General features: G+C 43.9%; 1 protein-coding gene across 2 annotated transcripts in view; it reads right to left on the reverse strand.

Moving 5' to 3' along the window:
* The window catches only part of RAB9A (RAB9A, member RAS oncogene family), a 223,902-nt gene that overhangs the window by 14,400 nt on the left and 182,551 nt on the right, over window positions 1–26,951 (reverse strand). For both annotated transcript variants that reach the window (XM_078657856.1, XM_078657857.1), the window contains exon 2: window positions 22,720–22,752. The gene's annotated coding sequence lies outside the window, so the exon portion shown is untranslated. The remainder of the gene's footprint in view (window positions 1–22,719; window positions 22,753–26,951) is intronic.

A 26,951-nucleotide genomic window follows, 5' to 3' on the forward strand; every position in this document is an offset into this window, starting at 1 on the left:
CACCCACCCCCACTCTAGGAGCACTGAAGCATGATCGGAGAGAAATCTGTTCAATACCTGAACATCTGCTATTTCAGTGGTGATGTCTTCCATCACTAAGAATCTATCAAGGTGACTATATGTGTTATGGTTTGAGGCATAGCCTGTGTGTTCTCTGGCTTCGGGGTGTGTTGTGCACCAAACATCCAAATAGCCCATGCGTGCTATCACACACCTCTCAGTGCAGCTACCATGTGCAGCTTTGGGTTCCGCCACGGGCGGGGGGGGGGGGGTGTTGGTAATCCCCGCTACCATCCTGCCCACAGTAGGGGAGTCCCAACATATGGGAGGAGCTCACTTTCAACGTTAAAGTACAATGCCCTACCATTAGTGCAGGGTGCATACAAATTCAACAGGCACACCTCCCAACCATCCAGTAGGTCACACAGCAGTATATGTCTGCCATTGTTATCTACCTTAAAACTCAGTACCCGAAAAGGACCTGCGGTGTAATCCATATGGAGACGCTGCGTACATACTTAAAGTACGTTGCGAAGTAGAGTTGTCCCCTCCATTTCCAATGCAATTTCTGGCTCTCTTCTTCTGTCAGAAGTGTCTCCTACAGCAAAGCAATCTGAATGCCCTGCCGCGGAAGGGAGGAGTGTATCCAATATCGTTTAATAAAGAGTTAAATGTATGCACGTTTCATGTTGCTACTACAATAGAAGTAGCCGTAGCACCTCGCAATCCGCATCACTCCACTCCTCCACGTCCCCTATTTCCCCGCTGCAGAACAAAAACATCTCAAACATTAACATCCCATCCCTCCCACCCGGTAAACACAACTGAATAACCCATGTTTCCCCAAGCATCTTAAATCGCTCTATACTCAACCCAGCAAAAACTAACTCCTCGATAAAAGCAAATCTCTAAATCCCCTCCATTCTTCCACAATCCACAGTCCGCAATGTCAATAAAATAAAATCACAGGGGAGGCTGCTCCCGAGGAACCACAACTTAGTCACCATCCCCAGGTACTGCCTAGCCCTGCGTACCCGCTTTTCCCACACCAGTCACACTACCATACAACGCATACACTCACTTATGTTCAATACCTCTCTGTCAAATAAGATCTCCTTCAGAGACTCAAGGTTCTAAAACTGTACCCACTAACAGCCTAGGGGGGGGGGGGGGGGGGGGGGGGCTCGGCAAGAGGCAGCCTTCTCGCATTACGCAGCACATACCACCCATTCACCTACTCATATCTGTACCTAGATAATACCAATCACTTTATCAGTCAGTCTCCAGAGGATCTCCATAATACAGCATCTCAGCAAAATAATTGATCACAAGCACTCCTCGTAAGGAGATCACATCATCTTATAACAAAACATAAAACCAGCTGTGGTGTCGGAGTAATACCCAATGTCAGGTTTCACTCTGCTCTGGCATCTCCTCCACCACATCCCCTGTACTTAATTATGAGGTGGAGGAAGTCACTTTGTCCACCAGCCCTATTGCTGCCTCCCTCTTGACTGCTGCTACTCCATATCCAGGGTACCATCTTGTCTAATAATCACTCGAAAGGTGGGTCGTAAGGCTCCCCTAACCAATCGTCTCCGCTGTCCCGATGGTCACCTGTGACCGGAGTTCCCAGTCCATCTGTACAAGCCGCAGTGGGGGTCAGCGGTAAAATCCAACCGCCCCATAAATCTCCAGCCAATCCCATACCGCCTTGAGAGTGGTAAATAAGTGTGACCGGTCAGTTTGGAGCACTTTTAATGTTGCAGGGTATAGAAGCAGGCAGCGAAGTCCCATAACTCTGAACTTCTGTTTGACCCCTACAAAGATCTGTTGCAGCTGCTGCACCTATGACATCCTGGTCCCGGTATTTAAGTAGTTTTTGCTATCATAGTATAAGGGGGGCGCCCGGACAGGAGGCTTTGGCACTAAGGCTCAATGAGCTCTTTCTGTCACAGAGAAGGGAGACAGTTGGGCTGAAGAGATCACCTTTTTTACTCTGTGTTTGAGGAACAGTTCCGTTCCCCCTCTCCGCCTCTGCCCCCTCCGAGAAAACTATGAAGCAGAGGTTGAAATGGCAACAATAACCTTCTGAGTACTCAGCTCTTGCTTCCAGTGTGTTCATCCTGGCTGGCTGGGCATTTAGTTCAGCCCCCGAAGAGGCAACCTCTCTCTGCATCTTGGAGACAGCCTGATCCATAGCCAGGGAACGTTCTGCCACCCTATGGAGGTCAAGTCTGAAGAGGCCATCATCCTGGGAGACGGCCTCAATTTTGGCCTGTACCGTTGCACTCGAGCCCTCTATCTCTGCCAATATCGGAGACCCTGTGGTCCCCTGCACAGCATCTGGATATTCCTGCGGTGGGTTAGTTTGTCACTGCATTCAACCCCAGGGCCGTAAACTGGTCTATCTTAGTCTGCTGCTGCTCTCCTCTCTGTGCTCTATCCTTCCCCATGATGGGCTCCACCCAGTGAATACAGTCAGAGAATGAACTCCCAATCACCCACCATATCATTCACAGGTACTCACAGCTCCAGCTGACAGGTCACCCTCTCAGGGAGACATGGCCTGATTCACAGTTTCAAAGCAAATGGTTTCCCCATCCAAGCTCCGCCAGCAGTAGTAGTTCACAACGGGCTTCCAGAAGCAGGGGCCCTGGCACCAGGACACCCAAGCCAATTTGGTGCTGTTGGTCAAGGTCTTGATCCCCAATTAGGATGTGGGCTGGGACGCAAGGTGTTTGAGGAGATGTGGGTTACCTCTCCGGAGCAGTTCCTCCCAGAAAATGAGGGCCAGCAGCACCGGGCCCCACCTGAGCTCTGGGGTCAGACCTGTTCACTCCCACGTATGCTGTACCTATGAGCTCAGCCCTTTGGCGGTTTTGTGGAGCCTCACCCTGCCACAGGGCCATGGCCTTATCCTCCAGCGTAGTCACCTGCCTACAATCCTCACCTTCCACGTCTTCTATGGGGCGGGCACATCTCCCAAGCCAGAGTCGGCTCAATCTGCCTCCTCGCTGATGTCGTCCCAGCCATCAAAGTAAGTGAACTAAAGCAGCTAGGCCCTGATCCCGGGGCCCATCACGTTGTCAGTCAGTGCCAGGAAGGAGAAGGAAGGAATCCACTATTTACACTGTCACGTACCGCTCTGTCCAATGTCCGCTGCCCTCCCCAAGTCCCTCGTGCCGCAAGGAGGTAGCAGGGTTATAAAGGGGTCCCCAGCTGGGGCATCATTCAAGCTCAGTGTTTCAGCCAAAAAAGGTAGGGTGGGTGTCTTGCCCTCAGCATACGACGCCCTACAGCCAAGCACACTGTCAGTGCGGAAGCTGAAGAGCATATTTCAAGGATTCACCCTTGCGTATCACTTTTGCGGATTATCAGATCGTTGATAGCACATCTGGGCTGTTTGGGGGGAACCGCTAACCTTCTGCCTCTGTTACACTGCTCTGCTGTGAACCAGGACAATCTTGCTTCCCGATCTGAAGAACAATTGTTCTCTCCTGGTGATGTCTCCCCCACCACCTCTATGGCTAATCAAAACACAAAACTGGTGCCGCCTGTGCCGTAACTCATCCAGCAGTCCACTGCGCTGTCTTCACTTCAATCAGTCCTCTCCAAGCAGCCTGGGCTTCCCGCAGGGTACTCACACCTCTGCTGAGAGCCTGCCTTTGATACAGCATGCTGTGTAGGTAATCAGTGCTCAAGGATGGCTCATGGGCAACAGGAGTTAGGTGTCCAGACTGTAGCTACTGCTAATGGAATTAATAAAGGAGGGAGCCTTCTGTAGAAGGAAGCAGTGGTTAGTTAATACAGGAAGGGTGATAGAAGAAATGCCAACAATATTGCGGCATGCCATAATCCTTGGGACACAAACTACTACATTTCAAATCCGTACATTGGACCTACCATATGCCAGACAAGCTACATAAATGGACCCAACAGTCAGCCAACAGTGTCAAAGATGTAAAGCCGCTCTTGCCACATTTATATATCTATCCAGGCAATGCCCCTCAAGGAGGACGTTCTGGGAAAATTCCTGTGATTATTCTTTGCCAATTGCACTTCTGCCCACACTCATTAGATCCTACAGTAAACTGTTATGCACTCTAGACCTGTTTGATGCCACTACCACACGCAGGCCAGAAAGAAAGCCATTCGAACTCTTGATCAACAACTCATGTGTCTGCATCAATGGTAATGCAGGAGTACCATCACCATCCTTCATCTCCAAGTTTCTCATAACTTGGGAATAGTCTCTCGAGCACATCAGCCTGTGCATGTTGTGACCCAGAACTCAGATAATGTTCGCTCTATAGCCTCACTTAAAGGAGTGCTTCTCCGCAAGTAGTCCAGAATCTCAAGCCATTCATCTATTTTCACAAGGTAACAACAGCATTTGCATAGGTCCCCCGCTACCTTTCTCTCCAATGCTTCCGTTGTCATCTCAAACCTTTCATGTTTCTGCTCAACAAGAAGAACCCTACTAACCACACCCTTTAGTTTCTGCTTAATTCCCTGTACTACACCATCCCCCCCACCATCCAATCGCACCTGTAGTATTGACCTGATCTGAGTTTTTTCACCTTGTGAAATCTCAGATTGGACGAGGTCACAGCAGTCAGTCATACTCCATTGTCATGCAATAGACAATGGCCATAATGGTGCTAAGAAATTCTCTTTTTTTCCAGTCATGCAGCCTAATGGTAGGCCTTGTGGAATAAACAATCAGTGCAAGGAGTTATATTTTCATAACTGGATGTTTGCTTCTTCTCCCACCCCCACACTAGCCCAGCAGCCTGCAGCTCGAAACCACATACTTTCTGAGTGGCTCCCATGGCACCTCTATCCCCATCCAGAGGGGAGTACATGGCCACTGAGGATTGTTTTCAGCTTGAACACTGCTGCAGAGGCTTGTGTGCCCTTCTCAACCATGGCAAGAGATAACTGATGCACCCTGGACTGGTTCCAGTCTCCCACTTCGGAAGGATCCAACTGGCACCAAACACCATCATCGGGCTCCACTGTGACGCTATCATGTCAATGTTCAAATGCATATATTTGGTGTGTGGAAAGGCACACTATTCAGTAATGTATGCATGGAAGGAGATTTGTGGATGGGTGTGCTTTTTGCCTCTATATCACTGGACCTTAATTGGGATAGCGGGGTCTCTGCACACATTCAAATGACTCAGTTGTTGTTTATAACTTGTGATTTAATCTGGTAAATCATTTTGCTAATTATGTCGACATTGTTTAATAGGAACTATAATCTAGTACATACTTCAAATAAGTAAATTTTTGTGGAAGGGGGATTTTACCTGGACCAGTTACAACTGTGTTACTCAGTGTTTTACTGCAGGAGATCTGTGGTGAGATTTTCCAGGATCTATTTAAAGACAATAGACAAATTAGCTAAATGTTAGGTCAGAAGCTTCCTTATGATTTTTAGAAGCACAACCATAATCTTTTGTGGACTACATAATTCCAGTGCCACTTTATATCAATCAACATGCTGTACCAGCAGAAAAAAGTAAATCTGACAAGTATGTTTAGGTTTGATTTTTTTAAGTGATTTCTTATCCTCAACAAGAAAAAAAACACCCAATAACATAGCCAAAATGGTGTGGCTTACACCAATAAAATGGAAGTTTTTTGATAAACTTTCTTCCAAGTTTATTAGAAGGTCATCACACAGAATCCTTAGAACATATTTTCCATTACCTCAAAGTTTTTATTTGTAAATTAACCCTTGCCAACTAAGTGGTTTCAGTCGCTCAGGCCTCTCCAGAAGGGTCCCGATATACCGCCCGGTAACTCAGCCCCTTGCAGTTACTGACTCCAAGAGTACCCATAACTTTGGAAGAATACTGGAGGCGTCATGTACACAGTTAAATGGAATCCATGTGGGAACCAGAGGTTCTCCTTAGGAATCATCAGGGAAATTAGAAATTACAGGCCACGTTATGTTATGTTATTTAAAATTTATAAAGCGCACATACGCCCAAAAGCTTCTTGGCGCTGAAAAAAAAAAACATGACAATAGAGATACCAGCAAGAGTCACTATTTCAAATAGGCCTGTGTAAAAAGGAAAGTCTTAAATGCCTTTCTAAAGGCAAGGAGGTCCTTACTCTGTCTAAGAGTCAAAGGTAGAGAATTCCACAAGGAGGCTGCTAGAAAGTGAAAACAGCTACCTCCCTGTCGCTTTTTCTTGAACCGGGGTACCTCAAGTAGATCTTTGTGGGCTGATCTCAAGCTACGTGAGGGGATGTATCTCCCTATCAATTGCCTGATGAACAGGGGGCCCTTGCCTTGCAAAGCCTTGAAAATGATGCATCCGGCTTTGAATGCGGCTCTCTGAGCCACAGGTAGCCAGTGCAAATTCTCTAGCCCTAATTTAATCGATTCCCATTTAGGTACCTTACAGATCAGTCTAGCAGCTTGATTCTGCAGGTATTGCAGTCTTCTAAGTTGACCTACAGGTAAGCCCAGGTAGAGACTGTTTGAGAAGTCCATGTGGGAACGGACTAGGGCGGTGACTACCTGAATCAGGGCAGAGTGGGTAAGGAGGTGTGCAATTTTTTTTATTTTCCTTAATTGAAAAAATCCAGAAGAAACTACAGTTCCAATCTGGGATTTTAAGGCAAGGTCCTCGTTGATGGTCACTCCCAAACTCTTTACTGTTTGAGATTTTTTGGGGGGGGGGAGACCCATATCAGAAGGCCAGAAGTGTGGGCTCCAACTAATCTCGCTCTTCCCGGGCAAGATCAATTCAGTTTTCCCCGGGTTTAATTTGAGGTGATTTAAAGACATCCAGCTCTGAATTAAGGTCATAGTTGCCTGAAAATTCTCTACAGCATTAGGTGAGTTTAGTACAAAAACTAACTGCAAGTCATCTGCATAATTATATACAGTGGAGAAGTGTGGCTCAGGGGTTAGAGGCAGCAGACCCGGAAGCTGAGATCGGTCCTGGACCAGGGTTCAATTCCCCGCCTCGGAGGGTCTTGGGCTAAAAATTCCACGGACTCGATAATTCTCGCCCCGGTGCCTCCTCGACTCTAGGGTTCACACTCTGCGACTCTGGGCAATAGCTTGCTTAATCTCCACAACGACCCCTCGCGGCGGGATGCCTGACTTTCACCTTGTGGATACCCTGATATCTCACAGGGGAATACCAGGACGGGTTCCCTAAGCAGGCGCCGGGAAACCCACTGCGGGTAGCTGTGCGCTATATAAGCTCAACTACATTTACATTTACATAATTATATACAGTGACTTTGTGCTCTCTTAGGGAAAACAAAAGGGGCCGCATATATAAATTAAATAGTAAAGGGGACAAGGAAGAGCCTTGAGGGACCCCACAAAAAGAATTAATTTTAGGAGCTGTAAAAGACCCTAGCCGAACAGACTGGGTGCGTTCAGATATGAAAGATTTCAGCCAGGCCAAGGCAGAATCTCTGAGGCCGGCCTGTTCGACACGGTTGACCAGAATGGAATAGTCAACCGTGTCGAATGCTGCAGACAGATCAAGAAGCACCAAAGCTTGATGTAAATTTTTGTCGGCGTTAGACCTCAAGGTGTTCTGAACGGCCAATATTACTGCCTCAGTGGAATGACCAGGCCGAAAGCCTGCCTGGTTAGGTTGTAAATAACCAGAATCTTCAACAAAGTTTGAAAGGCTGTTGGTAACATGAGCCTCCAAAATCTTAGATAGATAGGGTAGAAGGGATATAGGCCGATAGTTAGTGAGGTCGAGAGGGTCTATGCCAGGTTTCTTAGTAAGGGGAATCAATAAGGCCTGCTTGAAGCTGCTGGGGACTGTCCCAGATGTAAGGGAATTATTAAGCAATGATATCATGCTGTTAGGGATGGCCCGGCCAATTTCCCTCATGATTTGAGGGGGACAAACATCCACAGGAGATCCTGATTTGACTCTAGTCAATAAATCTAAAAAAGCTTTTGAATCAATGGGAGGAAAAGAGTGTAATGTTGATGGATTAAAAAAAATATCATCCAAAGGGGCGCAGACTGGGAGTTTGGATATATTCTGTTTAATCAATAGTATCTTTTCACTAAAAAAGTAATTCAAGGAATTAGAGAGTGTTTGTGAAGGGACTACCGGAGGAGAGGTTCTGTCGTCATTACATAATTCATTCACAATTCTGAAAATTTCTTTCGACTTGTTGGTAGAACTTAAAATTTTTGTTGAGAAGTAAGCAGTCTTGTGATTATGTAAAAATTTTTGGTATGCTTTCCTAGCTAGGCAGTAAGCAGCCCTGGCTTGAGGGCAATAATTAGATCGCCATATTCTCTCCTGTTGCCTCACTTCCAATTTTAATTTTTTTAGCTCAGGTGTGAACCATTTATGTGCGTCCGTGCTTCTAGAGCTACAAACAAATGATTCCTCTTTCTGGATAACACGGCAAAGTTTTTCACAGGAACGCTACTACAGGAGCTCCATTGTTGTAAAGAAGGGTATAACCAAAATCACTGGGACCTGGGTGTATACCAGTATAGAAAATGATGGCCCCAGCACAATTGCATCAAAAACCGTGCAAAATAGTATTTATGAAAATAAATTCAAATTAGAAAACTAAATGGTGCTAGAGTGTTATTTAATCACACCAAACACCTAATGCTCATTAATTAGAACAGTTTACAACAGACATTAAAAATATCACGTTGGTGAGCCCAACTGAGTGGAGGGTAAAAAGAAGGGGGTGACTTGTGTGAGGTAGTGAGATTGGCAACCACATTTATACAAATGGTATCACAATCAAATTGTTTGGCATGTTATTTAATGCCACATAATCATAATATACTTCGTAACAGAATACATTACACTCATTTACATAGCCATGTATTACAGAGTCACAGTGCAATAATGCGCTGTTGATAATACTGGCATCAATGGTGTGTCGACGTTTCGACCCATGGGATGATGTAGGTTGATTCTAATCCTTACTAACAGGGTCTTCCTCAGGACAAGAGTGAGGGTGAGAGCAGAGGGGCACAGTATCAGATTAGAGATAAAGCCTGATGGGCACCATGTTTCGTCATGGACGATAGGGCTTCGTGAGCTCCAAAGAGTGTGGGCGAGAGTGATAAACACATTTGATCCATACAAATCCTTAGAAGCTGTGTAAATGCTGCTGCAATAGCCGTGGTCAAACCATCGGTCCGGCTGTGAAATTAATCACAAATAATTTCAAAAGATTAGATTCAATCAATCCTAGTCAGAAATAACGTCCTGCCATGGTGAGAGGAGCTCCAGGCATGGGCCAAAGAGAAATATGCAATTCCACCAAATCAGACTGGTTTCGCAAAAACAGTTGGACTGCCACAAATATTCTAACCATGGTAATGTTAATGGACAAAGCGGAAGTTGCAAAGATGCCAATAAACGTATGCTTTATAGATTACAAGTCCGCCTTCGATCATGTTAATCGTAACAGCTTATGGTCCAAATTGAGTAGCTTGGGGATCCCACAGCCTCTGTTAAACCTGCTGATCAATCTGCATACACACACATAGGTGCAGATAAAGCTGGCCGATGGGTCACTATTGTCAAGACGCATACCAACTGAAAAAGGGCTCAAACAGGGATGCGTCTTAACTCCTACGCTGTTTAACTTGTTTCAAGCACACCCACCTTGTCCAGCTTTTAACCCGCAGTACTTCACATGTCCCAAGATTAGGAGGATTAAGACTACCATGTCTCCTTTATGTAGATGACATAGTCTTGATCAGCCACACATCAGAGGACACATCTGAATAATAATATCTGGGAGTGAAGATAGATAAAAGTGGCCATTTCACTGTTCAGAAAAACAGCATCAGATGTAAAGGCCTTGTCTTGGCAATCTCATTAAAAGCACTAATATAGCAAATTGAATGGCCCATTGATTCTGCCCTTTGTTCAAGTCGCACATGCCAAGATTCTGCCCACAATTGCCTATGGCAGCGAAGCACAGAGAGGAAGAGATGCAAGAACACTTGACCTCACAGTTACAGCATCATACAAGGTTATGTTTGGTCTACCGAAATATACCTCACCAGCGCTAATCAGGCTCGAATTTAGTATACAGAAACAGTCTTTTGCAAGACAAAGGGTGTATATTATCACCTGAGACAAAGTGTGGAAATCTGCACAAGGTTCTCTAAATGAACATTTGTGGAAGGAGCTACAACAACAAACATCCTCACCCGCCGCTAAATACCTCAATAGTAGTCTGCATAATATGGGACTGCACCAGCTCTGGGCCATTCCCACAATACCATCACATTAAAAAAATTGGTCTGCAAGACGGTCAAATATCTTTTGTGGATTGAGGACAAGGCATCTTTCTTGAAAAGGGCACATGGAAGGATGACTCTGAACAACTACATGGCGCCAGCTGCTCAAAATTACTTTGATTTGGGCTACGCTAAAGCCACTAAAATCAAGTTCTTGCAGCACAGACTTGGTCTGCTACATTGTATACAGCATCTTCCACACTGCCTAAAGGAAAAAGCTGACTTTACCTGCCGCTTATGCGGTTCAGCGCCGGAAGATCTGCTGCCTCTATTATCTACATGTAAAGAAATTTCAGTATAACGAAAACAACTGTTAAAATGCCATTTTAATCAGTGAGGGGTACGTACCAGGAGACAAGCAGGGTTCGCATGTTTTGCACCTAACGACCCACAACTGAACTGCTATCTAGTGAAATGCTTGTGGTTAGTTGAAAAGAAAATGCAAACACAACAGTTATAACCCATTTTAGTCACCAGGAACAAGTGCAATGTTAGTACGGAGATCGGATGGGAAGCTCCCATTTTATTACATCAGTTGTGGCACTAACGCATTTTACCAATGGCCAATGCACTTTCTCTTTGCACTTTTTTCTGAAGCCTGGTATAAGGAGTGAAGGGAAGCAATGGACTGGTACTAAGTACCATCGACCCTCAACAACCAGGAACAAGTGCAAAGTTAGTACGAAGGTTCGATGGGAAGCTTCCAAGTATCCACACCAGTTATGGCACTAATGCACTTTGCCAATGTCTGAAGCACTTTTCACAGTTTTTAATTGTAGATTTGTTTTAATTAACATGCAAATAAAATACACTTTAACTCTTTTTGACTGAGGGTTCCACCAGCTGTCTACATCTTTAGGTGAAAGTAGTTTCTTACCTGTAACTCCAGTTCTGTAGTAGGGGTATCTCTGTTATAGTCATTATGTAGTGAATAGTCCCGCCCATGTGCGTGGACCCCAGAGCAATCAAAAATAATCTCTTAAGCTGTCTTCTTTGCAGTCCTGCATAGACACTTAAGAGAGAATTAAGACAAATAATGCAGGCTAACATATACAAGGCTACAAGGGCCACCACTTCATCTAAATAGTGAAAAGGATAGCCCATCATGTCCGGTCTAACACTTTTTTACCAGGTTTTCCTCACAGGGAAAACTCCCCTTCACCAAAATCCTTGAAATGATAGAGGAAGGGTTGGACAGACAAGCCCCCATAGGCTGCCATTATGTGTCTTGAAAAGGGATACCGTGCCTTTAAGGAACTCTCCAGAGACCCTCGGTATCCCAGGATGCACAGCCAAAGTCCTTTTACTTTCAGTTCTTTTTGAAGGTGTATAAAGCAAGGCCTGTAGCATACATTACAGTGCCATTTTCTCCACCGGGGAGGAGGGCGGGTGCTTATGACTATAACAGAGATACCTCTACTACAGAACTGGAGTTACAGGTAAGAAACAACTCCTTCTGTAGTAGGGGATCTCTGTGTATAGTCATAATCTAGTGAATAGAATGGCAAGCCCATCCCAACATCCAATCCGGCGGTGGAGGAAAAAGACACCACCACTACAGTGCAAACAGATTTCTCAACGAAGCCTGCCCAACCTGAGCATCTGCTCTGGCATCAGAGTCCAGACAGTAATGCTTAGCAAAGGTATCGACCGACTTCCAAGTGGCAGCCCTGCAGATCTCTGCAATGGGAACATTACGAAGCAAAGCTGCTTTGCCTCTGGTAGAATGAGCCTTAGGCTTACCCCCTAAGGTCTTGTTAGCCTTCTGGTAACATAACTGAATACAGGACACAATCCACCTAGAGATGGACTGTTTTGAGGTGGCAAGACCAGTCCTGACCGACCCATAATTGACAAACAATTGGTCTGACCTACGAATGTCCTTGGTCTTATCCAAGTAGAATTTCAACACCCTTCTGACATATAGGGAATGGAGAGACCTTTCCGCTGAAGTGGAAGGATTCTGGAAAAACGTAGGTAAAGTTATGGTCTGATTGACATGGAAATCAGAAATCACCTTAGGAAGGAACTTAGGGTGAGTACGCATCACAACCTTAGAAGCATGAAATACAGTATAAGGTTCTTGGCAACACAACGCCTGAATTTCACTTACCCTGCGGGACGATGTAATGGCCACAAGGAAGGCCGCCTTCCATGACAAGTGCTGCAGAGATGCCTTATGGATGGGTTCAAAAGGCTCCTTCATCAACCTGGACAGCACCACATTCAGCTCCCATGATGGCGAAGGACGCCGAACAGGAGGAAACACTTTCTTCAATCCTTCCAAAAAATCTTTAATCACAGGGATCTGGAAGAAGGATGTCTGTGATGGGCATTTCCTATACGCAGTCAAAGCTGCGAGGTGAACCTTAATAGAATGAAAATAAGGCCAGACTGAGCCAAATGCAAAAGGTATGGAAGGATGACATCTTCCTTGCAGGTTGTCAGATCATAATGCTTGGAAGTGCACCAGATGCAGAACCTCTTCCACTTGTAGGCATAGGAAGTCCTAGTGGAGGGTCTCTTAGCTTCCTTAAGTATAGTCATGCAATCTTCAGGGAGATTTAAGTGTCCATATTGCACTATCTCAGGAGCCAATGCCGCCAAACTAAATGATAAAAGGTTGGGGTGCACCATCTGCCCCCCGAACTTCGCGAGCAAGTCCGGCCGACACGGCAGCCGTATGTGTGGTAGGAGAGACCGGTGAAGCAGGTCCGTGAACACCCACTGTCGGGGCCACTCCGGAGCAATGAGGATCATCCGTGCTCTGGATTGAGACAGCTTGATGAGCATCGCCGGAATCAGGGGAATGGGTGGAAAAGCGTACAGAAAGCTGTTCGACCAGCTGATCCATAGCGCGTTCCCCAGTGTCCCCGGTTGGTAATACCTGGAGGCGAAGTCCCGGCATTTTCTGTTTTCGGCAGAGGCGAACAGATCTACATCCGGAGTGCCCACCTGTCGAAGATGTCTCCTAGCACTTCGTTGCTTAGAACCCACTTGTAGTTTTCTTGCACCAGCCTGCTGAGTGCATCCGCCTGAGCATTCTGCACACCTGGCATATGGGTAGCCGTTATCGTCAGTCCTCTGGCTAGTAGCCAGTGCCAGATCGCCTGAGCTTCCTGCGACAGTGTGCGCAATCTCGAGCCCCCCTGCTTGTTGAGGTAATACATTGTGGTCATATTGTCCGTTTGCACAAGCAAGGAGTTGGTCTGGAAGGACGGATGAAAGGCCTTCAGTGCCAAGTGCACAGCTCTGAGTTCCAGGAAATTGATGGGATACGTGGATTCTGCTGGGGACCACGTTCCCTGGATCTGTAGATGGTCTGAATGCGTTTCCCAGCCGTGGAGAGAAGCATCCGTGATGACAGTCTGAATGGGAATGTCCTTGTGGAATGGAACCCCCTTGAGGAGATTCTCTGCAGAGCACCACCATCTCAGGGACTGTTGAGCATGGAGGGACTGTTGAGGGTGAAGGGGCAGCTTGATCCTGTCGTCCCAGCTCCCCTGCTTCTGGTCCCACTGATCCTCCAGACATTCCTGCAATGGCCTCATGTGCAGGCGTGCGTGTGGCGTGAGGAAGATGCAAGAGGCCATCGACCCCAGTAGAGAAGACACCGTCCTCACTGTTGTAGATGGAACAGCTATGAGAGCCTGAGCCTTCCGAACGATCGATAGGCGTCTCTCCTCCGAAGGAGACACGCTTGCTGACAGAGTATTGATGGAGGCTCCCAAGTACTGTAGGCACTGGACAGGTGTCGGAACAGACTTGGACATGTTTATGTGCAACCCCAGCTGGTTCAACAGAACGGCCGTCCTGTTGAAGTGCAGTTGCGCTTCCTGGAAGGTGGAGGCTTTGATCAACCAGTCGTCCAGGTACGGGTAGACAAACACCTTGTTCTTTCTCAGGTGTGCTGCCACCACTGCCATGCATTTTGAAAACGTCCTGGGTGAAGACTTCAGTCCAAACGGTAGTACAGTGTACGGATAGTGATTGGTGCTGACTAGAAATTTATTTATTTATTAAATTTGTAGAGCGCGAACAAATGCCCGTAGGCATCTCGGCGCTATAAACTCAGAGCGTGACTCTCCAGATGCTAATTCATGAAATGGATTACTGGTTGAACAACCAAGTCTTTAATCTTTTACGAAATGAAAGGAGAGAGTGGCTTGACCTAATCGACAGTGGGAGGGCGTTCCAAAGTAGGGCTGCAGTGACCATGAACCGTCTGTCTCCCCAGGAGACTGTCTTTGTGCGTGGTACTATTAATTGATGCAAAGTCGTGGATCTCAATTGTCTAGTAGGGTAATAGAGTGTTAACTGATCTCTAAGAAACTGCGGACCTTGATTGTGTAATGCTTTAAATGCAAGCCAAAGTGTCTTAAATTTTATACGATTTTTGATCGTCAACCAGTGGTAGTTCCGGATCGTTTGGGCAATTGGTTTAAATTTGGGGGTCCTGGCGAGCAATCTTGCCGCGGCATTTTGTATCGTTTGCATTTTGTTGACAACCCGAATTTGTGCGTTGGCAAATAAGCCATTGCAGTAGTCCAGTGAAGATAATACCAGTGTGCTTACCAAAGTTTTACCGGCACTGTCCGGAAGGAACAGGGTTATTTTTCTTATGAGTTTTAGCTTGTGAAATGCTGTTGCTGCTATTTGATTGGCGTGGGCGGCGAAATTGAGATGTTCATCGAAAACAACTCCCAAATTCCTAACCTTTGGGACAGGATTAGGCAGATTTCCAAAAGATGAAGGCCACCAGGCGGGTGACCAGCCTGGGGAGAGTTTCCCAAAGATGACAAACTCAACTCCGAGAAGACGGAGGTTAAGGCAGTTGGAGGCCATCCAGTCTCCAATTGCCAGCATGCCTTCTTGGAAGCGCTCCGCCACCTCTTCTCCATCATTATTGATGGCGAGGACTAACTGGGTGTCGCGGGCGTAAGAAGTAAGGCTCATCCCATATAATTTGATAACTCTAGCTAGGTCCGACACATAAATGTTAAAAAGTGTCAGACTTAGGGATGAGCCCTGGGGAACCCCGCAGGGTAGAGACAGATCAGGCGACTGGAATGGTCCTAAGGTGACAGCCTGAGTTCTTCCAGATAAAAAGGAGGCAAGTAGGTTCCTTGCTCCCAATTGGATGCCCATTTTTCCGACACGGTCGATCAGGATGGAGTGATTGACCGTGTCGAAGGCCGCGGATAGGTCCAGCAGTACAAGCACTGCTGTTCCTCCCTGATCTCTGATGACTCTGATATCTTCGGCGGCTTTAATGAGGGCCGTTTCTGTGCCGTGGAATTTGCGGAACCCAAACTGGGTGTTGTCCAGCAAGTGGTGTTCCTCGATGTATTCGGACAGCTGGTGATTCATAGCTTTCTCTGCCACCTTTGCCAGGAAAGGAAGGCTAGCTATTGGTCTGTAATTTTTTAATTCGTCTTTATCCAGATGCGTTTTTTTTAGAAGTGGTTTTAAAAGAGTGTTTTTCAACATGTTTGGATAAATCCCTGATTTAAACAGGGCGTTGCAAATTTGTGTAATTACATGTGTTAGTAAATCCATAACAGGGGGGAACATTTTTGGTGGACAGGGGTCCAGAGCCGATCCAGTTTTTATGAGTTTAATAATATCCATTATTTGTGACTCTGTAATTTCTTTAAATTGGGTTAGGGCACAAACAGGGGGTATAGTGCAGGTGGCATATGTAATGGCGTTGTTCTTGGATGAGAAAGCTAGGTAAATGTCGTTAACTTTTGTGTAAAAGTAATTAGCCAAAGCGTCGCAGAGAGATTGGGATGGAGGGGGGGCCAGATCGGGGGCTTTCCCTACTAATTGCTTCACTACGTCGTAGAGTTGTTTATTGGAATTCTTTGCATTTTCTATTTGTTCGCTGAAGAACTTCCTCTTTGCCTCGGTGATCATTTTTTTATATTTGGCAAGTATCTCCTTATAGCGGGATTTACTTTCTGAATCATAGGATTTGCGCCAATGTCTCTCAAGATTCCTACAAATTTGTTTTTGTTTTCTAAGATCTTCCGTAAACCAGGGTGCAGAAGGCGCTGTCCTATTTCTAGATATTGTTTTATATGGTACCAGTGCCTTCATAGCATTGCCTAACCATTCCGAATATTGGTTCATGGCTATATTCGGGTCTGCGGAGATAATAGGGCAGGTATTATCCAATAGTGCTCTAAAGTCTGCATTATTTATGTCCTTCCAAACCTTAAAAGGCTCACAACTAAGAACAGCCGGTCTGTTTGTAGGAACATCATTGATTGAAATTGCGCAAAAAATGGCATGATGGTCAGACCAGGGGAGCGGGAGGATGTCTTGTATATGGATCCCTTTTAAATTAGAAAAGATACCGTCCAGGGTGTGACCGGCCTCGTGTGTGGGTGAGGTAACCAGTTGGGAGAGCCCTAGGGTTTGCATATCGGACAATAAAGCTTGTGTTTCATTGTTGTCTAGTTTATCGAAATGGAAATTAAGGTCACCTAAGACCGTAAAGGAATCCTCTATTGCTAGTGATTCAAGCATTGTGTTCAAATTTAAGAGGAATTCTGCGCGTGCTCCTGGTGGTCTATAAAGGAGTGCTCCTTTGAAATTATGCGAGGGGGTCAACATGATGGCAAAATGGATAGCTTCACAGGTTGGTGAGGGTACAGGAGACGTCCTCACCATAAAGGTGTTACGGGCACTAATTGCTAGACCACCACCCTTCTTTCCCTGTCTGTCCTGTCGATAGGCCTTATATCCTTGAGGAACTGCGACGACTAAATCGGAGTCTGAAGCACTATCCATCCATGTCTCTGTAACAAATAGTATGTCTATGTTCCTGTCCATAATGAGGTCTGCTATATCCTGTCTATGCCTACCTAACGAGCGAGCATTGATAAGTGCTGTTGATATATTTAAGATTTTTTTGTTACTCGTATTTCTAGGGTTGACAGTATTCTGGAGGAGAGGTAGTGAGGACTTGCAGTGAGGGCAGCTGATGATAGTAGTCAGTGGAATATGCTCCAGGTCATGCTTTAGGCAGCTACTACCTGGAACTGGTCGGAGCTGCATAAGTTCGGCTTTGGAATAGGGGATCTGCGTCCGGCCAGGGGTCATGGCCCTGGGCCCAGTCCCCGCGCGGACGGGCTTGCCTTTGGCGCGCCGCTGGCCCGCCCGTTGCGCCCTCCCGCTGCGCGGACGGGATGTCATGGCCCCTATATCCGGTGGAGAGGAGGGTGGGAGGCGGCCAACAGCTGGACCGCAACCCTTTCCTCCACTCAATATGGCGGCTGCAACCCTTTCTCCCACAGCGTCAGCACCTAATCGTCTGCGCCGGGGAGCAGGGTTCAAGATGTGGCAAGATCAGGAAGTGCGGGTATTTAAAAGTTCACAAAATAAAATTCTAATGCGCAAAATTAAGGTGTAAAGCACGATTTTAAAAATAGCGTGATAGCAGGCAAGACCCCCGGCTTCCACCTCAGGAAATCGCAGGAGCTTCTGGTGTTTCCAAGCAGGGTTCAAGATGTGGCAAGATCAGGAAGTGCGGGTATTTAAAAGTTCACAAAATAAAATTCTAATGCGCAAAATTAAGGTGTAAAGCACGATTTTAAAAATAGCGTGATAGCAGGCTAGACGCACGGCTTCCGCCTCAGAGGAGAGACACAAACTAAGTCAGCGCGCAGCGCTCTGAAGCTGATTAAATATCCTGTGAGGGCGGGAGGCAGCCAACAGCTGGACCGCAACCCTTTCCTCCACTCAATATGGCGACTGCAACCCTTTCTCCCACAGCGTCAGCACCTAATCGTCTGCGCCGGGGAGCAGGGTTCAAGATGTGGCAAGATCAGGAAGTGCGGGTATTTAAAAGTTCACAAAATAAAATTCTAATGCGCAAAATTAAGGTGTAAGCACGATTTTAAAAATAGCGTGATAGCAGGCAAGATCCCTGGCTTACGCCTCAGGAAATCGCAGGAACTTCTGGTGTTTCTGTGCAATGGGCACATGGAAGTACGCATCTTGCAGATCTATTGCGCAAAGCCAGTCTCCCCTTTGCAGCTGAGGATAAATCTGGTGCAGAGACAGCATGCAAAACTTGTCCCTGCAAATCCATTTGTTTGCTTGTCGCAAATCCAGAATGGGCCTGAACTCGTTCTTGAACACGAGGAAGAACAGAGAGTAAAGACCCTTTCCCCCTTTGAGACAAAGGCACGTCTTCTATTGTCCTTTTTCTTAGCAGGGTATCCGCCTCCACCTGAAGCTCGCGCAGTTGGAACTGCGAGCAAACCGGTGGAATCGCTGGAGGCGGGCTGACGAAATGAAGACTGTATCCATTGCAAATAATATTCATCACCCACTTGTCCTGAGTAATTTTTCTCCACTCTGCCAAGTAATGTTGTGTGCTTCCCCCCACCGGAGCGTGTAACGGACGAGGAGGAAGTAACCCCTCAGGGCCTAGACCCGGCCGGGCCTTTGGGCGTCGAGGATGACTGTTGGTCGCCTCTGCCCCTCTGGCGCTTCTGGAATGGCCGCCGCTGGTACTGCTGCTGCTGTTGGTGCTGCTGGTCAGCTTGACGACCTTGCCCTCTTCCCTGGACACCGAAACGTCTCTGGAAGGGACGTAAGGTCTTCTGCTCTTTTGGCTTCTCTAACCGGACAGCCGTCAGTGTTTCTGCTTCCGCCTTCATGCGGGCCATCTCCTCATCCGCATGTTTACCAAAGAGCGTCGACCCAGAGAACGGCAAGTTGGCGACTCGCTGCTGCGCCTCTGGTTTCAGCGATTTCAGACGCAACCAGGCATGGCGTCTCAGATTAATCCCATGGCAGTATCCATGAGCCTCCAAGAGAGGAATCTGCAGCCGAGCTGATAACCTGATTGGATACCATCATGCCCTCATTGATGATTTCCTGGAAGTCTTCCCTCTTGTCCCTCGGAAGGTGCTTCAGAAACTTCTGCAGGTTCTCCCACAAAGACCAGTCATACCGACCCAAGAGAGCTGTGGCACTTTGCGGCTTTCATGGACGTAACAGCCGCACCGCAGACTTTTCGTCCCGCTGAGTCCATCTGACGACTCTCCTTATCCGGAGGCACCGTAGAAGACGGGGCAGTAGCGTGCTGCTTCCTGGCCGCAGTGACGATCACCGAATCCGGCACTGGGTCTGATCGAAGGAACGCGGGATCGGAGTCTGGGGCCCTGTACTTTTTCTACAGCCGGGAAGGAGCGGATTTCGTTGACGCCGGAGTCAAGAAGAGCTCCATCGCCGGTTCCTCCAGCCCTGGCACCAGGGGCAACAAGGGTCGAGATAACTGCCGCTTGTGTAGGGTCGATCGGCGCCCTGGGACGACGGGGAGCAGATGGTGGTCATCCCTCTCGACGCCGACGTCGAGGCTATTGACGTCGATGGAGATCTGTGCCTTTTCCTGGCCTTATCTTTACTGGGGAGCCCCCCAGAGGACGAAGTCCCTCCATGCCCAGACCCACCATGGTCCTGATGTCTCCTTACCTCCAGGCCTTGGAGAGAAATTTTCTCCCTGTCCATCAGGGTCCTCTTGGAGAAGGATCTGCAAATCTCACAGTCTTCAGGGACATGAGAGGATGGTAGACAGAGGATACACACTCTGTGAGCGTCCGATTTAGCCTTCTTCCTGGAACACTCAGGGCACTTGTCGAACAAAGCTGGCATATTCGACAGGAGAGTGGCCAAAACTGGCCAAAAACTCCAGCAAAAGGAAGAAGAAGCAGTCAGACGTCGAGTGAAACACTCGAAATACTTGAAAAGTGCCAAAAAAATTGAAAGAACACCCAAAAAGGGAGAGCTCAATGCTCCAGGGTCCAGCTAGCAGGAGCCGGAAAAAAGAACTGAAAGTAAAAGGATTTTGGCTGTGCATCCTGGGATACCGAGGGTCTCTGGAGAGTTCCTTAAAGGCACGGTATCCCTTTTCAAGACACATAATGGCAGCCTATGGGGGCTTGTCTGTCCAACCCTTCCTCTCTATCATTTCAAGGATTTTGGTGAAGGGGAGTTTTCCCTGTGAGGAAAACTTGGTAAAAAAGTGTTAAACTGGACATGGTGGGCTATCCTTTTCACTGTTTAGATGAAGTGGTGGCCTTTGTAGCCTTGTATATGTTAGGCTGCATTATTTGTCTTAATTCTCTCTTAAGTGTCTATGCAGGACTGCAAAGAAGACAGTTTAAGAGATTATTTTTGATTGCTCCGGGGTCCACGCACATTGGCGGGACTATTCACTAGATTATGACTATACACAGAGATCCCCTACTACAGAACTAAAGATATATGCACTCTTTCTGCAGATCTCATAATTATGAAATGGCCAGTAATTGTTCTCACTGGCTCGAATGAAACTAAAAGGGACCAGGGAGTGAGACCACAGCAAAGAGAATTTTCGATATTTTATTGAGCATACGGATCCAACAATAAACTCTTTTTAAACTGTAAAATACTGAAATTACATGTTTTGTTTGCCATACAAAAGGGATCATAATAGTTTGAGACAGCGGGGTTTCTCTTAACTGGTTTGTCAAAGTATTAAAATGTGTCTTTTTAAAGAATTTTAATCAATTGTTCTGAGATTTTTTTATGTGAATAGCACCAGTAGAAGAGTTACATCTTTAAAAGCTGCGTTGCATCTGCAAACATTTCCACTGGGGGAGACATGCAAACAAAACAATCTCATGTGCATATCACGAACTTTGGAAAATGAATTTCGAGGCTAGCTACACAATTCTTGACTGCTTATCAATAACCAATTACTTTGCAGAAAGAAGTAGGAAAATATAGAGTACCTACAAATCTAAAAAATATTAATATGTAGACTACACAATTCATAGAGGGTTCACTCGCAATTTCTGCATAAAAGTTCATAATTTACAAAATCAGATTAAAATCAAACATATCCAAAAAACGGTGTAACATTTAACACAACAAATGCTGTCACATCAAATTAGCACTTCATTAAATACTTGTTTGATATGCGGCTGCAAGGAAAGCTTTTTTTTTTTTTTTTTAATATAGTGTTACTATACAACCCCATTTTTGCTAAGCCACGCATTTTCCAGTCCTGAGATTTCATTTTAAAACAAACTGTTTTCAGTTGCAATAGTACACGTTGTTCAATTGACACAAACACAGACTACTTTGCCATATTGTACTGCTTTGGTAAATGAACGCTAAGGACTGGCACCGAGATTTTGCCACATATTGGGCAGTCTGGCAACCCTAAGTTGACTAAAATCATCAAGCATTAACCTTAAGTGTAATTTCTCACAAAAAAACATACACTTAATTGTTCATGGTGTTGACAAATTTAACATGTTTACTTTTCTGTTGGTATTTTGCAATAGTTTGAAAGGGCCATCTTGCAATATGAACTCTTCATTTGCTTGCTTTATTTTTTATCACCCTCAGATATCAAGGGTTTATTCAAGGGGAAAAAAAACAATTTTAAACTACTTTTTTTCTGGTAGCCAAGTATACATATTTGATTTTTCTGTATTTCATTTAAGAGAGGTGAAATTACAAATGAGCTCCAGATAACAAAATCCATAACTTCATACTACGGCAAGTAATCTAATTATCACACTCAGAACTATCGGCAGGAATTTTAACATGTACTTATTTAGACGTGTGCTGTACAATGCGGGAAGGGCAGAAGATAACACTGATTTCTTTTGCAGAAAAATGTCAATAAAAGCAGCACACCTCTGAGACTACGAGCTCTGTGTAAGATTTGCCATTTCTAGCTCCTCCAGCAAAGATTCAGTGTGTCTAATACTCAAAGGGCGCACAGATGTACAACTCGGCCTTCCAATACTTTCATTTAAGTGAGACTTCAAAGCAAAGTATTACTATAAAGGGTTTTTTCAGCAGCTGAATGTCTTAACATTTTCCATGCTACCCTATACTCATCCACGACTGAGGTTTGCCTAATCTAAGTGAGTTCAAGTGTGCTGCGGATGTCTACTTATCTTGATTAATCTCTCCAAACAGCTCTAGTCCATGCTACCATATAAAACTGCCAAAATACTGGGCCCTTAAAAAATGTTTGAGGTTAGTACTTCTTTTTTTTTTTTAATTTAAGAAGTATTACAACAGTATGCCTGTTTCTCCTTTAGGTGTTTAAGTGAGTAGTGTTTGATGGAAAGTTGCTGCTGCTGCAAAACGGAAGTAAAATCCTACTGAAAACATAAATGTCAGCTACAGGGTACAGTAAAAGATGTATATTGTCATTAAACTAGGGAAATCCCCAGTCAGAAGGAATAGCCTCACTGCTAAATTCTGTTTCTGATGTGAGAGGACTACACTATAATTAGGCAACAATTTTCATTGTTGAATTCTGGAATAAAAGCAGCTTGGATTGCACTGACGACTGCATGCAACAATTGTCTAATTCACAAATGAAAAATTGATAATTTTACCGTGGCAGTTTAATTCAAAGCATTCTTCAGCATCTGTAAAAAGATAAACACAATGTTTAAGCTAGATTGTTTAGGACAAACACCAAGTTTAGAGTACAATAAATATCTTCTCTTATTGTGCACCAAACTGTGTAAATTGCTCTAAGCTAAATAATTTTCAACCAAGACTACACAGTTGCCTTTAATAAGAAGTGAAAAAGCACACGGAAGTGAAAAAGCAAATGGATGTGCTTTTTTAGTGAATGTGTTCCTTAATGTACATATCTGGGTAAACAAGTGGTATGAGGAGTTTTCTGACTGTCCCCATTTGTATTGGTTTTGCATGCATGAATTTATATAGGGTTGTTGAACGGGTGGCAGTATGTATGGTAGCAAAAATGTATCCTCTTAAGTAATAGGTACTCTGGGCCCGATTCACAAACTGCACTTTTTTAGTAGCTTAAACGTGTAGCGTACACTTTCGTAGTACCCTATCTTTTTGTACTAAGTGCAGCGCTACATATAACAAACCACTGGTACTGGAAAACCCTCCCATAGAAAATAATGTTAAATTAAGTTAGGTTATTTAAAATAGTTAAATGTATAAATAAATATAATTTGTTAAAAATATATAAAAATGGTACATATTTATTATATAATTAAATATTTAGTAACCTATTTTTATATTAATGTAATCTAACATTATTTTGAAAAATTAATATAACTAATTTAAATTAATTCTATGCATCACTTTTAATTCTTAATGCGTATTAAAAGTTTTTTCCTTCAGTTGGGAATTCATTTTTTATTTAAACTTAAAAATTTCTTTAATTAATATATTTACATTAAAGTTTTAATTCAAAATTCATTTAATGGTGATGTAGCACTTATTTTATTTTACCCTACATTTAAAGTAAATATATACAATGAATTCACAATAACATCAAAATATTTGTAATATTTATTTTCAAGTTTATATATATATATTAACTATATATATATGTAGGTGTACTTATATAGCGCAAACCTGTCACCCAAAGGGCATCCTGGCGCTTGCTTAGGGAACCCGTCCTGGTATTCCCCTGTGAGAAACCCCGGCAGGGTGTCCACAAGGTGAAAGCCAGGCATCCCGCCGCGAGGGGCCGTAGTGGAGATTAAGCAAGCTATTGGCCAGAGTTGCAGAGTGTGACCCCGTGATTCGAGTAGGCACCGGAGCGAGAATTGTCGAGTCCGTGGAATTTTGAGCCCAAGACCCGCCGAGGCGGGGAATCGAACCCTGGTCCACGGTCGATCTCAGCTTCCGGGTCTGCCGCCTCTAACCACTATATATATATATATATATATATATATATATATATATATATATATATATATATATATATATATATATATATATATATATATATATATATATATATATATATATATATATATATATATATATATATATATATATATATATATATATATATATATATATATATATATATATATATATATATATATATATATATATATATATATATATATATATATATATATATATATATATATATATATATATATATATATATATATATATATATATATATATATATATATATATATATATATATATATATATATATATATATATATATATATATATATATATATATATATATATATATATATATATATATATATATATATATATATATATATATATATATATATATATATATATATATATATATATATATATATATATATATATATATATATATATATATATATATATATATATATATATATATATATATATATATATATATATATATATATACCACCGCTCCAAAGGACACCGCGAGACGCAGCACCCTCACGGAGAAAGAACGGACAACAGTCTCGGGTAGCAAAATTAGTATCTTCTTTATTTATTTTTTCTTCATAAAGTGCAGCAGTAGTGCCCTAGACCGGACGCGTTTCGGCGACCCTGTCGCCTTGTTCACCGGAAATAACGAGTGTTTGCCATTGCACACCACCCCAGTTTTAAAAAAATGGCAATTCACCAATCAAAGCACTTAATTCTGTACCATGTGACCGTATTATATGTTTTAGTAAACATAGCAGACAGACTGATTTCAAAACATAATGTTTTCGGCCTCTCGGCTTGTAACCAAAGGCCACCCATTCTTACTGTTCAAATACAGTTTTATATATGCCCACGTTACATTTCTCAGAGAAACCATCCGATTCCGACATTTGTATACTGTAACGTTATTAAAACAATATACATTTTATCTGTACAAATACTTCATAAACATAGTCAATGACATCGTGGCTTCTCTGAGCTATATATACTAAACCACAATCCATCCGACTGATTAAAAAGATTATATATACATTGTCACTGGTTAAAACATCCGAAAAAGTGCTAAAGTGTCAAAAAAGTGCAAAGTGTAAAGTGCATATCTATTAAGTGCAAAAATACAATAGATTCCCCAGCCGGGGAATCTAATACAGGAAAGAACTAGCAGCAATATAGGACAGCATAACCATCAAATCTTGTATACTCTTAATTACATAATTCAACATACTAAAGTGGCTAATGCTTGTTCGCTACCTGACATCACAATTGATCCATATGACCAAAATATATGACCTTTATACCAAAAAAAAAATATATATATATATATATATACACAGTAAAACTATATATCAATATACAGTACAACATATCAAAGTTGCTGATAAGTGCCTGGTAAGATCCGATAAAAGCATAACCCTATAATAAGAGTCACGATAACATCAAAATCTCTCCACGCCCTACCACCAGCAGATAATCCTAATTTCCTGATGCTGTCAAAGGGTACTTGTATAAAATTCATTTCATGTATATACATCCATATTTCAAATAATGCAAAGTATTCAAAACAGATCATATCACAGATTTCATAGTGAGTCTCAGAGATAATGGTACAAATCTTCACAAATATTGAGACCATTTGGGCTCTTGGTGTCTAACTCCAATATATATTTGGACTCCAACCTCCTAAGGGACTTGTCCCTGTCTCCGCCCCTTTTATTCACCGGCACACTGTCAATTACAAAGTAAGACAAGACATTTAAATTGCCCCCATGTGCTGACTTCACATGTCTTGCCACTGGATATGAATGATCAGAATTGACAGTCGCTCTGAGGTGTTGGAGAATCCGAGCCTGAACTGGTAACTTCGTGCTACCTACATACCGGAGTCCGCATATACAGGATAAAACATAAACTGCGAACTCTGTCTTACAATTAAAGTTGCCTTTGATTTTAATTTCCTGATCATCAAAGGCACCTCGGTATGTTTTGGTATTAACACCAAACTTGCAGGCTCTGCAGCTACTGCATTTAAAAAAAACATATTTGGAGGACACCCAATATTCTTTGTTCATTACCTCTGGGCTATTGTGAACTAAATCACATCTCATTGAATAAGCCTTGCGATAAGTGATGTCAGGTTTAACGGGTAGAGTACTCCTTAACACACCATCAGTTAGAGCTATGGGCCACTGGGAATTCAAGATTCTTCTAATTGCTTGTGACTGTTTGCTATATGTAGTGATGAATCTACAAGAGGCTACTGGTGGGGAACTGTCCGTTGACACAGATGTCTCCAAAATCCTGACAGTCTGTTCACTAACAACCGGAATCTTTGGTTATAGCAAACTTGTTCTGTCTATTAAGTTGACTTTGGATATTGCTACCTCCAGATTGTGTTTTTTGTAGCCCCTAGCTAACAGTCTATTTCTAGCAATTTCACGTGACTCTACCCAAGCCTGATCAGTACTACATGCGCGTTTGATTCTTAAGAATTCGCCATAAGGCAAACTATCAATTGTGTGGCGCGGATGAAAACTAGTCGCATGTAGAAGCGTGTTGCCAGCAGTTGGCTTTTGATATAGATTGGTGGTAATGGCCCCTTCTTGTATAGTGATTTTAATATCGAGAAAATTGGCCGTGTGTGCATTGATGTCACTGGTAAAGGCCAAGTTGAGCTCGTTGTCATTGATAGTTTTGACAAAATTCAAGGCCTGTTCTATGCTCCCTCTCCACACGACAAAAATATCATCGATATACCGCCACATATGGGCTACATGCATTTCATATAGGGCCCTGTGTTGGCTCCTGAGGACATGCTCCTCCCACCAGCCCACATGAAGACATGCGTAGCTGGGGGAGAAGCATGCCCCCATTGCCACTCCACGTTTTTAGGTCTCGCCTG

The sequence above is a fragment of the Lissotriton helveticus genome, chromosome 8 (genome assembly GCF_964261635.1).
Source record: "Lissotriton helveticus chromosome 8, aLisHel1.1, whole genome shotgun sequence".
Taxonomy (NCBI): Eukaryota; Metazoa; Chordata; class Amphibia; order Caudata; family Salamandridae; genus Lissotriton; species Lissotriton helveticus.